General features: G+C 40.5%; 1 protein-coding gene across 1 annotated transcript in view; it reads left to right on the plus strand.

Moving 5' to 3' along the window:
• The window catches only part of RUS5 (root UVB sensitive protein (Protein of unknown function, DUF647)), a 236,285-nt gene that overhangs the window by 49,193 nt on the left and 172,455 nt on the right, over nucleotides 1-14,637 (plus strand). The gene's annotated exons all lie outside the window — the stretch shown is intronic.

Raw genomic sequence — 14,637 nt, forward strand, 5'->3', positions numbered from 1 at the left:
TATAATAAATAAAGCAATTAGCAACTTTTACAATGATGTTATGATTGTTGGGCTTCCATTCTTATGTGGTTGCATTTATGTTTAATCAAGTTCATATGAAGTTGTGGCCTGTTATGACAAAATCTAGCACCTTAGTGCAAAGCCTTCCACAAGGCGTTAAGACTAGTGTAATATGGAAGTGTTACCACTGTCACTTAACTAATCACTTCCCTCTCTTTAGTGAAGGATAGATCCAACACAAGCGGGGCTTCCCTAGTAACTTCAGGGAATCCTTAGGCAAGAGGTAATCAAGTTTAAGGCCTCCTATATTAACCACTCACAATACCACCACAGACATATCAATCAAGAAAAGGCCAACGTGGTTCACTTATAGCAATTTTCAAATTTGAATGTGAAGTTTCTAACACAATTTAAGATGCTTGGTAAGTCAATATAGGTCAAAGAGGGTACTCCAAACACTATAAAGGAGGAAAAAGCTATGACTGTTGTAAAACTTGTGTCATATGGTAAATTTTAGCAATGAATCAAGTTATAAGAGCAGCAAATAAATCAGCCCTTCAAACAGCAAGTAACCAATATAAACTAGGGATGAAATTATGAATTAAACTAGTGTTTATGCAACTAACCAATTCCGAAAATTAAATGGCACATAACAGCCATACTTTGCAAAATGTATAGCCCTAAAAGGGATGTAAGATAATTCAGCAAGGAAATATATTTTGATGATAGGAGCTACTTCTAACTGTAGAAATGCTCAATAAACCTGGAAATCTAGCTTTTATATGGCTGAAAATTAAAGTGTAGCTGTTACAAACCTTAATTCTAACCCTAAAACATAAAATAAAAAGTTTATTTTCTTGTGTTCAATGATTAACTATTGGAAGTAAACTGTAAGACTAATGCATACTATATTTTGGGCATATGGAATCAAACTAAGGAACCTGTTGAAGAAATGTAAGGAGATCTAAGGTGATAACTAAGTTTTTCATTACGAACCTTAGAAGATCATCCTAATACTTTTACAAGGTTTGAAGACAAAATCAAAGAAATATTCTCCACTAGAAATCTTCCTAGGGTTTAAATGAAGGGATCTATCTAAGAATAATACGAAGAGAATGCACCGTAAACAAATAAATTCACAAGACTTAGAGAGAACACTTACTCAAAAAATCATTGCTCATCCATAAACCCTAGCCATGAATCATGCATAAGGCTTGACAATCATCCATAATTCATCTCCTGAAGAGGTGAAGAGGTCACACTAGTTGTTCATCCATACCTAACATAATGGCAAAAGTAAACAAGTAGTGACGTATCTCTACAAGTAGCAATGATTAACAAGTCAAGAGTGATACTTTTAATTATATGAGAGATCTAGCACTTCCTCATTCATTAAAAGCCTTAAAACATAAAATAACACTTTAATCTCTTGCAAACCCTAAAGACAAGGTAACAATACACATGATAATACATGATACACAAGTGGATAGGTTTCAAGACCCTCATCTATGCCTCATAAATGATAAATGATGCTCAAAATGCAATTCTTCCTCATCATAAATGTGCACCAATGCCACACGTGTGGCATAAATGCTCATCAATGGTGGATGATTCAATCCAGTAGGCAAGTAAGGGATACAAAGTGAAATGTTATCTTCGAAATTCACATTGTTTCCTCAAGAAAGGTCACATCAAGCCTTAGAGTGCGATGTCATCATCCAAGTGTCCCATCGTCATACAAGGAACCACATCCATCATCCAAGTGCCACATCATTGTGTAGGTGCAATGTCTCATGTCCAAGGTGCAACATCCCATCTCTAATGAGTGAAGGGGTGTTTGAAGAGAGGTTCCATGTCATCAAGAAGCCCATCACTGATCATACAAGGTCTAACACCCATCATCAAAGTGTAACATTCATCATCCAAGGCTAGAACATCTTAACAAGTCATCATGTCATCTTAAGGTCTGTCATGTCCCTGTTACCCACCATTTTGTGGGTGATATCCTAGGATAAAATTTTCTTCACGATGGTCCTTAGCCGATAGCCAGCAGCGCCTTGTAGCAACCATCTAGCTCATTGTGCCATTTCTCCACCACCTGAGCCAACCATGTGGTCCCTCACCCATTTGTCATGATCGTATGTTTGAAGGTGGACCTCCCAAGCCTAAAGGTATGCCTTGTCATTTGGTGATTGAGTATTTTAGTTTACTTATCATGGAAACTCTTGGGCATGGATTAATGGGGGGATTTGGCAAAAAGAGTGGACTAGGTCTGTGCTCTTGTCCCCTAGGTCTCTTTTGGATATTAACCTTGGACCCTAGTCCCATGGGATCTCTTTGACTGACCTTTGGGCTTTAGTAATGGTACTACATGGGAAACCCCGATTTTGGTTGCATGGTCCCACTCCCCGATCCACATATATCACCCCCCTTCCGCTCATTATAATCCCATTCATCACTCCTCCCACTTGGGTCCACATTCCTCCATTGTGTCCACAAAGGGTCACCACCCCCTCCCCTTTGCCCACATGTTGGGTCAGGCCTGGGATGATGCCTGAGGGTTGATGCAAAAGAAAATAAAAGAAAAAGTTTAATTGGCCATGTTACTGCTCAAACTAGCAGGGGACCTAAAGGGGCAGATGCTAGACTAAGAGCAACAAATGGAGACTTAGCCCATTGTCACCTCAGCTAAGGCTCCCTACTATTTACAGATTTTCATCGATGGGAGGAGACCCGGTATATATGGAGTCACAAATGAAGGATAAATCAACAAGTGGATATAAAGTGACCCAAATAATCCCTTTCCAGAAGAGGTTCAAGAATGAAGCTTGCTTGCTTCCTAAGCAAGGTACAAAATCTTCTAGGAGAAGGGTGTGGGGATTTGAGGGCTAGGTTTATGGGATATGACTTGTGAAAGAGTTTCCCAATCCCTAAAATCCTTATTGAAATTGGTATCCCAGGTGGTTCTTGAAGAATTGTCTTTTCAAAGGAGTGGGACCACACGGGACCAGGTGGGCCCAACCTAGGTCAAGAGGCAAGGATTTAGCAACCAATGATGTTCTTAACCTAGACAAGGAGGGGGAAAGGATCAAAGAAATAATTTTCACTTAAAGGTGTTGACTTGATCCTATGAGGCACTAGCCTTGGGGACACTATGGCAAAGTTTGATCTTGGAGCTAGGGCTTGGCTTTACTCACAACTCCACCGTCGGAATGGCTTCAAAATTGGAGGAGGCCTTGAGGATACACCAACGCGGGGAGGGCTAGGAGTTCAAATTTTTTGGAGGGCTATTTAGTTGGGGAAATGATTCCCTAGGTGACCCAACTTTGCTAGACCTAGGAAAAGGTGAAAAAGATTTGATTTTAGATGACCATCTCTTGGTAGATCAGTGCCTTAGTCTTGGGAGAATGGAGTCTATGATAAATATGAATGAGGACCTTGTTTCTTAGTCAAGGAGGCCTTAAGACTACCTTGCTAGCCTTCTAGGTCAAAGGGAAGCAACCTTACAACTTTTATACTTAGAGAATTCGTTGATAGAATTATCCCTAGGAAATTTCATTCAAATTACACGGCCCATACATTGAGAGATGCTATATAGAAATCAAATTCCACAATTTAAGCAGTAAATGCATGCAACAATTAGCCCTGAAGATAGCGAAAATTCCAATCCAATGTATATGACAAAGTAAAACAAGAATAACATTAAAAGAATGTACTTACATGTAATAGAACATATCAAACCATCCACAATTTGACAATAGAGAAGCTCCAAGGTAAGATAAACCAAATCCAAACATCAAAATTCATCCATAAAGCTTTAATTCATCCTCCAAGAAAAAGTGCGAAATACTCAAGAGAGAGGAGATCCAATCCAAAGTGATGATGAGCAAATGAACTCATCTCACTTGTATTTATACACTATAGAGGAGTTCGAATTAGTCTCCTAGGCCTACATAAGCCCCAAAAATAAAATAATGTGTTAATAATCTAACTTTTGGTGACAAGCCCACCAAACTAGCTCACAATTGAAATAATAAGCCTCTTAAGAGGTTAGATGATGAATAATACATGTCGTAGGGCCCTCCAAGTGGCCTGATGAGGTCCATAGGTGCCATAATGAGGAATATGACCCTCAAAAGTGATGGACAAGGGGTTAGCCTCTTGTTCTCCAAACAATAAACTTGTGGTGCTCCCAATGGGTGTGGGGGCACAATAATAACCTTATGGGTCTCCAAATGAGTCAAAGATGCTTGTATATCATTTGCAAGGGCTCTGATGATGGTGTAGGTGATGCCACATCATCCTACAAGTCCCGGGTCAACTGCCAAGTGTGGAACATCTGTGGGGCTGGTTGGGCAAAGGTGAGCCAGGTGCATCTTCCTTGTCCAATGGGTGAATCTCGAGCATCTATAAACATCCTCAGGGATCCATGGAGTATTGTCTACTACTATGGAGGCCCATGGCTCTCAACACACACCCTACATGTGCCAATGTAGCCATCTAGAGGATTAGGACCCTATATAGGGAGACCAAACCCAAGATGGAGACCATCTGCAATCCGTCATAAGATCCAATGTGTCCCCTAGCCTTCCAGTACAACAAGTCATTAGAGAAATCGAGTAAATGAGCTTACCAACCATGGACCACAGGTGGCGACTTCATAATGGCATGCCCTTCCATAATGGGCTTCGGGATGTGCTAATATCTCCTAAACCCCAAATGGGGTTAACCAAGTATCTTATTAGGTGGTTTCTACTTCTAAAGGGGATAATATGTTCAAGGTACATCCTTCAAAAGGTGGTGGCATGTGGCAGATAGGTGGATGAAGTAGGGGATGAGAAGGGGCAGCCATGGGCCACATGCTAGGGTACAAGGGTGGCTAATAAAAGGGAAGCCCACACTTGGGTTTATAATGTATAGGAGGGAGCAATTGTGGTACATGATGTGCCCTGATCTTGATTTTTTGACCGTTCTTTATATGCCTTTTGCCTTTTTATGATTTTCTTTGATTAACTGCTTAGGGCTCAAGGGGTAAGAGCCTGATGCATAAGATATAGCAGTGAATACCCCCTTTTAAGGTAGGGCGATTCATTGCTCACTAGGGTTGGGACAATCTTGGGTTCATATATGAAGGAGGCTCATAGAACCTGTATGAACCGGGGTGATGGCCATGATGATGGGGTAGGGCTCATGTATTGGCTTTTGCCCACGTGTTAAATATGTTTGTCTTGACCATCTTTTGCATTTTGTGGTACATTTTCCTGTTGAATGTGACCAAATATGCTTTTATTTTATTTTTAGCCACATCAACCTCCGGGGCATCATTCCAAGCCTGACCCAAGGTGTGGGCAAGGGGAAGGGGTGAGCTAACCCTATATGGACCTAGTGGAGGAATGTGGACTTAGGTGGGAGAAATGATGAATAGGGTAATAATGAATGGAAAGGGGGTAATATATGTGAATAAGGGAGCGGGGCCACGCAACCAAAATCAGGGTTTCATGTGAAATACCATCCTTAAAGCCAAATGGTCAGTAAAAGAGATCCCACGGGACTAGAATCCAAGGTTAATATCCAAAAAGGGGTCTAGGGGACAAGAGCACACACCTAGCCCATTCTTTCCGCCGAATCCCCCCATCAATCCATGCCCAAAAGTGTCCATGATAAGCAAACTACAATATTCATTTACCAAATGACAAGGCATACCTTTAGGTTCGGGAGGCCCACCTTCAAACATACAATCATAGCAGATGGGCAAGGATCCACATGGCTGGCTCAGGTGGCGGAGAAATGGCACAATGAGCTAGCTGGTGGCTGAGGACCATTCTTGGAGAAAAAATTCTGCTAGGGATATTACCTACAAAATGGGGTGTGTAACATCTGGCTCCAACTGGGATGTTATCTCTCGAAGAAGTGGATGAAGCTACTCGAATGGGAGGTCACGAGAACTCCAACAATCTATTGGTTACCGTAGACCTGTCACTTGCACATATAATAGATGAAAAACATGGGGCATCATGCTTTTGCGGCGTCTAATGATCACACATGCTAAATGTCAGGCTATAAAATCAACAGGAAAAAAAAAATCCAAACATGCATCTATCTACCATGAGAAATATCATATGACGTTGATTCTAATGCAAAAATCGTCATGCAATTCATCCTCCTCTATCATGCATATGATATAATGTCAAGTCTCAAGGAAAGAGGTGATACAACTTAATTTGACCGTCTCAGGCCAAAGTTCGTTGTTAAGTTTGGCAATGTAGTAATAATCCTTCCTAGCCTTTCCATGAATCCTAACAGGTATAGGATCTTTATTAACCAAGTCTAAGTCCCCAACCTTATATTCTTTCTCTAGGCTTCTACTTTTTACTCTTTTTAGAGATTGGCCACTTGAGGATATGGACTTCTTGAGTTGAGAGAATAGGAGAAGGCTTCTTGATTTCACATGTTTCATAGTAAGGTCCAGGCTTGATCACATGAGGTAAGTAGGTAGGTTCCCTATAAAGAATAAAAGGGGTGCCATCAGATTGTGGAATGGTGGCATATGATAAGTCCATTTGGACATGCCCCCCAATGGTAGCCCCCCATTTCCTAGATAATATCATCTCCCACACATCAGGAATATCAATGACAATAACATCCATGAGGAGGGATATATTGAGATTCCTAGCTAAAAAAACCTTAAGGTCCTTGATGAGCCTATTCAACCTGTGATCATACTAAACACAAGGAAGAGGCCAAATTGGTTAAAAGCTACTCTTGAAGATGTTGAAGTACATGGAGCTACGAAAGGTACCTTTAGAGAAAGCAAAAGGCCAAAAAGATATTCTAGATATGCTGCATATATGACAAAATTGATTGAAGCTGAACCATCTACATTTAAAGAAGCTGCTCATCAAGAAGTATGGAAGAAAGCAATGCAAGAAGAATATCAATCCATCATGAAGAATGGAATTTGGGAAATAATTCCTAGACCTAGTGACAAATCAATTGTTACCTTCAAATGGATCTACAAGATCAAGCACGCTGTTGATGGAAGTATAGACAAATACGAAGTTAGATTTGTTGCAAGGGGTTTCTATAAAAAAGAAGGCATATATTATGAAGAAACCTTTGCACCCACTGCAAGGTATACTACCATTAGATCTTTGGTTTCATTGGCTGCTACAATGGGATGGAATATCCATCAAATGGATGTGAAGACAACATTTTTGAATGGGACCATCGATGAGGAAGTATACATTGAGCAACCCGAAGGCTTTGAAGTAAATAGCAAAGATACTCATGTTTGTAGACTCAAGAAGGCCCTATATGGTTTGAAGCAAGCTCCTAGGGCATGGTATGCAAGAATGGATGCATACCTTCTAAGAATTGGGTTCGTGAAGAGTTCTGCTGATCCAAATCTCTACATCAAGGTTGTGGATAATGAGCTAGTCATTATTCTACTATATGTGGATGATCTATTCATTACAGGTGTGGAGCGAAGAATGCAAGAAGATGCTGGCAGTCGAATTTGAGATGAAGGATCTAGGACTGATGCACTATTACCTAGGTCTGGAAGTATGACAAAATCCTAGGAAGATATATTTGGGGCAAGGAAAGTATATCATCAAGTTGTTGCAGAAATTTGGGATGATGGATTCCAAGCCCATGACTACAACTATGATCACCGATCTCAAGAAGTTGAGAAGCTCTGACCTAGGTCTCGTAGATCCTACCTCCTATCGTCAGTTTGTGGGTTCTCTGATGTATCTGGTAAATACTAGGCCAAATATATGCTTTGTTGTGAACATTCTTAGTCAGTTTCAGTTGGAGCCTCGTCATGATCACTGGATAGCTGCTAAGCATATATTTTGATATCTTCGTGGCACTGTACATCACTGCCTAAAGTACGATAGAAAGGAAGTCAAGTTGATTGGCTTCACAGACTCTAATTGGGGTGGCAGTGAGACCGATGGAAGAAGCACTACAGGTGGATGCTTTAGTTTGGGATTTGCCATGATATCATGGATGAGTAGAAAGCAAGATCCCATTGCTTTGAGTAGTGTTGAAGCAGAGTATGTGGCTGCATGTGAAGTAGGAAAGGAGGTTGTATGGTTGACGAAGCTTCTGACAAATTTGTTTGAGAAGCCTCTGGATCCTACTTTGATAAACTGTGATAATGAAAGTTGCATCAAGATGTCTGGAGATCCCGTGTTTCATGCTAGGACGAAGCATATCAACAATAAGTTCCACTACATTAGGAACTTGGTGCAGGATGGGATTGTGAAGCTATAGTATGTCTCGACAGACGATCAGGTAGCTGATATACTAAAAACTCTTTTCCTAATAAGAAGTTTGAATATCTTAGAAGCGTGCTTGGTTTAGTTGATATTGCTGATCTTGTTGATGATGATAAAAGTTTGGAAGAGATTTGTTGAGGTCTTGTGTGTGAGACACGTTGCCCGAGAGGACATTTGGCCGACATTATGTGTTGATGTCTGGATCCCGAAGTAGGGAGGGTGTTGGTCATGGAACTCTGATCTCAGATACACACCTAGATCCCTGGGTTGATGGTTAGGAAGTAAGCCTGATGGTACCTAGAGAGGCTGAAAGCTTTAGTCCATCCTAGTCCCATCTAGATAGATTTCCCTAGTCAGGAATCTAGTCCATGGCATTTTGAGTGCCTAAACTGTTGGAGGACCTTGGATAGATTTCCCTGGTCAGGAATCTAGTCCATGGCATTGCGGTGCCTTAACTCTTCATAGTTCATATGGTTTGAGATCTTTCTTGTACTTGTATATGTTATTATGAATACCTCCCTAGTTAAGAGGGAGTGTTGAAAAATATAACTAGGTGTGAAAAATCGGAAATCCGATTCCTATTGCAGCAACTGGAAATAATTCTCCTAATTGCTAAATTAATTTTAACAATTTATTTACTGTGTGCTACAACAAATACTGAATCAATCACACTTCAACCTACACAAATAAACTGCGGAAGAAATATATTGGAAGAAATACTAGCACACACACATAAAATGACAGTTATTTTTGGACCAATGTCCCCGGAAAAACCCAACTCGAGAAAACCGGTGCAACAACTGAGGGTTTTATTATTATGCAGCAGTGAAATAATTTGAGTACAACTAGATGCCAAAATTGGCAATCCTACAGAGAAATACTGGCAAGAAAATCTAGTGAGGAGAAATTCCTCACTCCACAGGCAAATCCTGACACTAACCTCAGCTCAAATTGAGCCGTCCAAACTGCCTTTGCGCAGTCATTGCGTCACCCTAGCGCAGTTGTTGCTGCTCTCAACTTGGAACAACTTCTCCTCAAGCCGTCTGACCAGCTGTTGTCTGGAAAAACATCTCTCCTGGCCTTTGGAACCTCTTCCCAGCTTCTGGCACTGAGATTCTGCTTCTCCCCAACAATTCGACTGTGCCTCTAGAGGCTATTGTGCTGCTCTGCGTCAGCCTCAATGTGGCTTCTCTGCCTCTCTACAAATGCACTCACTGGATCTAGAAATCTTCCTCTAGCTTCACTATCCCTACCCATCTCTCACTGCTTTGATTTCTCTGGCTCTCTTTGACAACTGAATGTTGCTAGTTAGGAAATCGATCTTCTCATGAAATTGTACTGCACAAGTGATTTCTCCAAGCCCCATCGACTTCGTCTTATAATTCTCGGTTGAGACTTCAACGACCAAGATTAGATCTTAATCGATGGCTAGGATTAACTTGTAGTCAATCCGTGTGAGTTTCTAGAATATTCACAACATAGCTTAATTAATTCTGATTAATTAGTCACATTCCCTAAGTTTAGACTTAGGAAATATTTAAAAACTGACTAATAATCTAATTAAGTCATTTCTAGGTGGAATTTTCAAAGGTTTTGGAGATCTCATGTATTCTAAGCCTCTCCACAAAATTTTGTGGCTAGAACACATCCAATGCTACAAAAACTAACACTCCCTCTTAGCGAGGAATGTGTTCTAGCGTTGCTGCCCACTATAGCAACACCCCGTCTCTGCATCATCTCCTGTCATGCTGCTGATGTCTAGCTGCTACTACCCACTAACTACTACGCAACTTTGATATCTGCTACATCTGTGCTGTTGCTAAACTACTGCCAACACTGCATCTGCATTGCAACTCCCTCTCGATCTGTTGTTGTTGCAACTGCAACATCTGCAACTGAAAAACATCCTAAGTACTGAATCAACTATGATCAGTATGATGCATCTGTCACTTGAGTTACTGACTGCTGCTAGTATCTGCGCTGTCACTGAGGCATCTGTATTGTTTCTGACTCTGCACTATGCCACTCTGCATTGCTGCCAACTTTGCACTGTGTCGCCCAACATCTGACTGCAACTAGACTTTGCATCTATCACTCTAGCATTTGACTGCATCTACTACCACTGATCCATCTTGCTACAAAATATTGTGGGCCCCTATAGCAAGGTATTGATTCAAGAGGTGTACCTCCTCAAGAATCCTGCCCATCTGGCACACTGGAGTCTCATACTCCTCCTCCTCCTGGATCTGGTGTCCCACTATCTCCTTTTGAGCCTTGTCCTTGGTTGGGACTCTTATTTTCTTTGCAACCCGCACTTCCTCCGGCAACTAGAAATCGATCTGCTGCCCAGATCTGCATTCTGGCTAACTCACACGGCCTCCTCTGGCAATCTCGTACAATCATCCCTGCAAAGCTGCAAAATCTGTGAGACTCAAAACTGGAGAAAATAAACCCGAAAATCTCCCTCTTTCCCACTATTCCGCTGCTAGATCTGCTGCTCGCACTCCCTTCTGGAGTTAGAAGCTCTGTTCACAACTACTGCCAATCTGCAACTGGAAAAATTTGATCTCTAAAACTTGAGATCCCCTGAGAGAAATTTTCCCTTTATATGTGCTCTTCTTCCTTCCACCCGACGCTGACTTTGCTCTAACAAACTGCTGCAAAACTACTGCGTCCACCTAGAGATATGCTCTGCGAAAAAACACTGGTTGCGCCCTCTGCCTGTGGAAACCCTCGATCTAGAGAGATTGAATTTTTTTGTCCCTCTCACAAAAGAATCAATTCTCCTCAAGAATTCGACCTCTTGGCCAAGGTGACTATGCTGCCTCTAGGGTTTCGAACTGCTGTCCCTCAATGAACAACGAAATTCCCTCTTCCTTCGCTACTGAGCTCTTCGGCTGATCATCTAAAATTGGAAACCCGATTCCTATTGCAGCAACTAGAAACAATTCTCCTAATTGTTAAATTAATTTTAACAATTTATTAACTGTGTGATACAACAAATACTGAATCAATCACACTTCAACCTACACAAATAAACCGTGGAAGAAATAAACACTGGAAGAAATACTAGCACACACACATAATATGATAGTTATTTTTCGACCAATGTCCCTGGAAAAACCCAACTTGGGAAAACCGGTGCAACAGTTGAGGGTTTTATTATTATGTAGGAGTGAAATAATCTGAGTACAACTGGAAGCCGAAACTGACAATCCTACAAAGAAATATTGGCAAGAAAATATAGTGAGTAGAAATTCCTCACTCCACAGGGAAATCCCAACACTGACCTCAGCTCAAATTGGGCCATCCAAATTGCCTTTGCGCAGTCATTGCGTCACTCTAGCGCAGTTGCTGCTGCTCTCAGCTTGGAACAACTTCTCCTCAAGCCGTTTGACCAACTGCTGTATGGAAAAACGTCTCTCCTTGCCTTTGGAACCTCTTCCCAGCTTATGGCACTAAGATTCTGCTTCTCCCCAACAATTCAACTTTGCCTCTAGAGGCTACTGTGCTGCTCTGCATTAGCCTCATTGTGGCTTCTCTGCCTCTCTGCAAATGCATTCACCGGATCTAGAAATCTTCCTCCGGCTTCATTGTCCCTACCCCTCTCTCACTGCTTCGATTTCTCTGGCTCTCTCTCCGGCAACTGAATGTTGCTACTCAAGAAATCGAACTGCACAAGTGATTTCTCCAGGCCCCATTGACGACTTCTTATAATTTTCTGTTGAGACTTCAACGACCAAGATTAAATCTTAATCGATGGCTAGGATTAACTTGAAGTCGATTCGTGTGAGTTTCTAGAACATTCACACCATAACTTAATTAATTCTGATTAATTAGTCATATTCCCTAAGTTTAGACTTAGGAAATATTTAAAAACTGACTAGTAATCTAATTAAGTCATTTCTAGGTGGAATTTCCAGAAATGATTTTTGGGTTTTGGAGATCTCATGTATTCTAGCCTCTCCACAAAATTTTGTGGCTAGAACACCACTGATGCTACAAAAACTAACACTAGGTTCAGTCTTCATAAATGTATTTGAGTCATTATGTAATGTACTTGTCAAAAGAATGAAAAAGAAATTTTTATTATTATCACGATGACTTATTAAAGCATGGGTTTCATGCTTGGGTCATCATGTTTTAGGTCAAAGTCCCCATTGTGGACTTCTAGGATTTATTCTGAGTCATTATAGTTATTTTCCATTTAAAGAGACCCTTCTTAGGCTTTTGAATTATGTAAAAAGATTTATTCTCAAGTCAAATTAGGTATTTGATACCTCCACACCAAGTCGGCCTCAAACAGGACAATTCGACCTCACCTCGAGCCTATATATTCAAGGAGATCGAATTCATTTGGAGCACTCTCTCACTCACTCATAAGTTTGATATCCAGAAGAAAGAGCTGGAAAAGTGTGAAGAAGGAAAGGACGCTGAAAGAAGTGCGAAGTTGAAGAAAGAGGAAGGAAAAGAGAAAAGTGAAGTTTTGGGCTATATCTCTCTCTCTCTCGTTTGGGTTCCTTTGGGAGATAGAAGTTTTTCTTGTCTAGTCGAAGATACTGCTGCCATTTGTTGGGTCGAAGTGCTGCTGCTTCAAGGTCAAAATTCTGGGTCGAAGTTGCTGGAAGAGGAGGCTGACTTGGTGGTAGGAGGAGGTTTGTGTCTAGGTTGAAGAGTCTCAAGAAAACTATTGAAGGAAGAGATTTTGACTGCGTTTTCCCCAAGATAGGGTTTTTTCCTTGACAGAGTGCCTACATCTTGTGTCTTGTGTTTTGTGATCTTTATACACACATAATTTGGTAATTGCTTGGTGAAAGATAATATAGCAAATAAGTAAAAGAAGGTCGCACAATTCACAAGTAATTATCAAGAAAGAGAAATCTAACCCTAATTCTAGTAGCATTGATTTCTCAACATTTAGGGCCTCTCGGCCCCTCCTTAGCCCAACAATAGCCTTCCTAGGCTTTCCATGAGGCCTTTTGTAGCCTCCTAACCCTAGCCGCAGGCCTTTTAGGCCTTGCTTTGCCTCTTCTAGCCTCTTTCTAGCCCTTGTTTGGCCCTCGGCCCCTCTTCCATCTCTGATTTGAGCATTTGATTTTTGGGACTGAATATTGGTGGGTTTTGCGGAGAAATTGGCCCAATTTTGGGTGTTTGCAGGTGTTCCAGCCTTTGGAAAAATTTGGGCAAATTTGACAAGCTCCTTCAAGGCCTAGAGGCCAAGGGTTTGATCTCTAAACCCTATATTTTCCTCACTGTTTGCTACAGCTCTCTGAATATATTCATAACAGTGGTGTAAACACACATAAGTGGCATAAAAATCACTTCTAAGATATCTAGCACATTGTTAAGTCATTTAAGCAATTGGGGCATTAATCTCTTGGCATAAATCTAATTGTTTAATGACTGTTATCTTGGCATAAATAGGTGTATTCAGATCTGATATAACACTGAAAAATACATCATAAGAAGGTTGGTTACCTTATATTCTCATTTGGCAAGTAATTGGGTGTCTCATTTCTCATATTTGGTTCATACATGCTTGTCATTTTGAATCAAAAGTGATTTTATTTACTGCTGTCCTAAATCTATTTTGACATTGGAATACAGGTTACTTAAGTGCTCTCATTACTTTACATCCTAATTATTAACTTGTCTAATTGTTTTAAGAGCTATTTGGAATCGAACATTTGCTTGTTTCTTGTGAGCTCATAATCTCTAAAAATCATATCTTTGCACTAAATTCACTCCTAATTGAATGTCATTCTGTGTTTCTCAAGAAAATTTATGATTTTGGTTACTCTTGGTAAAAACCATCTCATAATAAGTGTTGTCTAAGCATTGATTAATATTGGCATAAGATCATCATTGGCATTTACTTTGTTGAAATATCTTGGAAGATTTCAAATTGTCTCAAGTAACTGTCATTGCCATTCCATATTGAATCGTTGAAGTGGATAAGTGCTCTAAATTGCTTTCATTTACATTGGTTAAGCATCTTGTGGAAGGTAATTTTATATTAAGCGCTTGGGTTGAAGAGATCTAATGTTTAGCATTAGCACGTGATAATTTGGCACATTCTTGTCGTTAAGATTGTCTTTCCATTTATTGTTAAGTACTCTTGTCATAAAAGCTAATCATAACTAAAGTACTTAAAGCCTTAAGCAATGTTAATCCAAGAAACACTCATAATCCTTGCATATCATTCTAAGCTAGTTGCATTAATTAAATTACCTCCAAGTATAAGCTTGGTTGATAGACATTTAGGGCCACCCTTTCTCAATTTAGCTTGAGGAACTTAGACCACCTTTAGTGGTTGACACAATGACTTTGCAGTCATCAGAGCCACAGTCTC

This window comes from Pinus tabuliformis, chromosome 9 (assembly GCF_031772625.1).
Source record: "Pinus tabuliformis cultivar Carrire ecotype Pingquan chromosome 9, CPIR1, whole genome shotgun sequence".
NCBI classification, from domain to species: Eukaryota; Viridiplantae; Streptophyta; class Pinopsida; order Pinales; family Pinaceae; genus Pinus; species Pinus tabuliformis.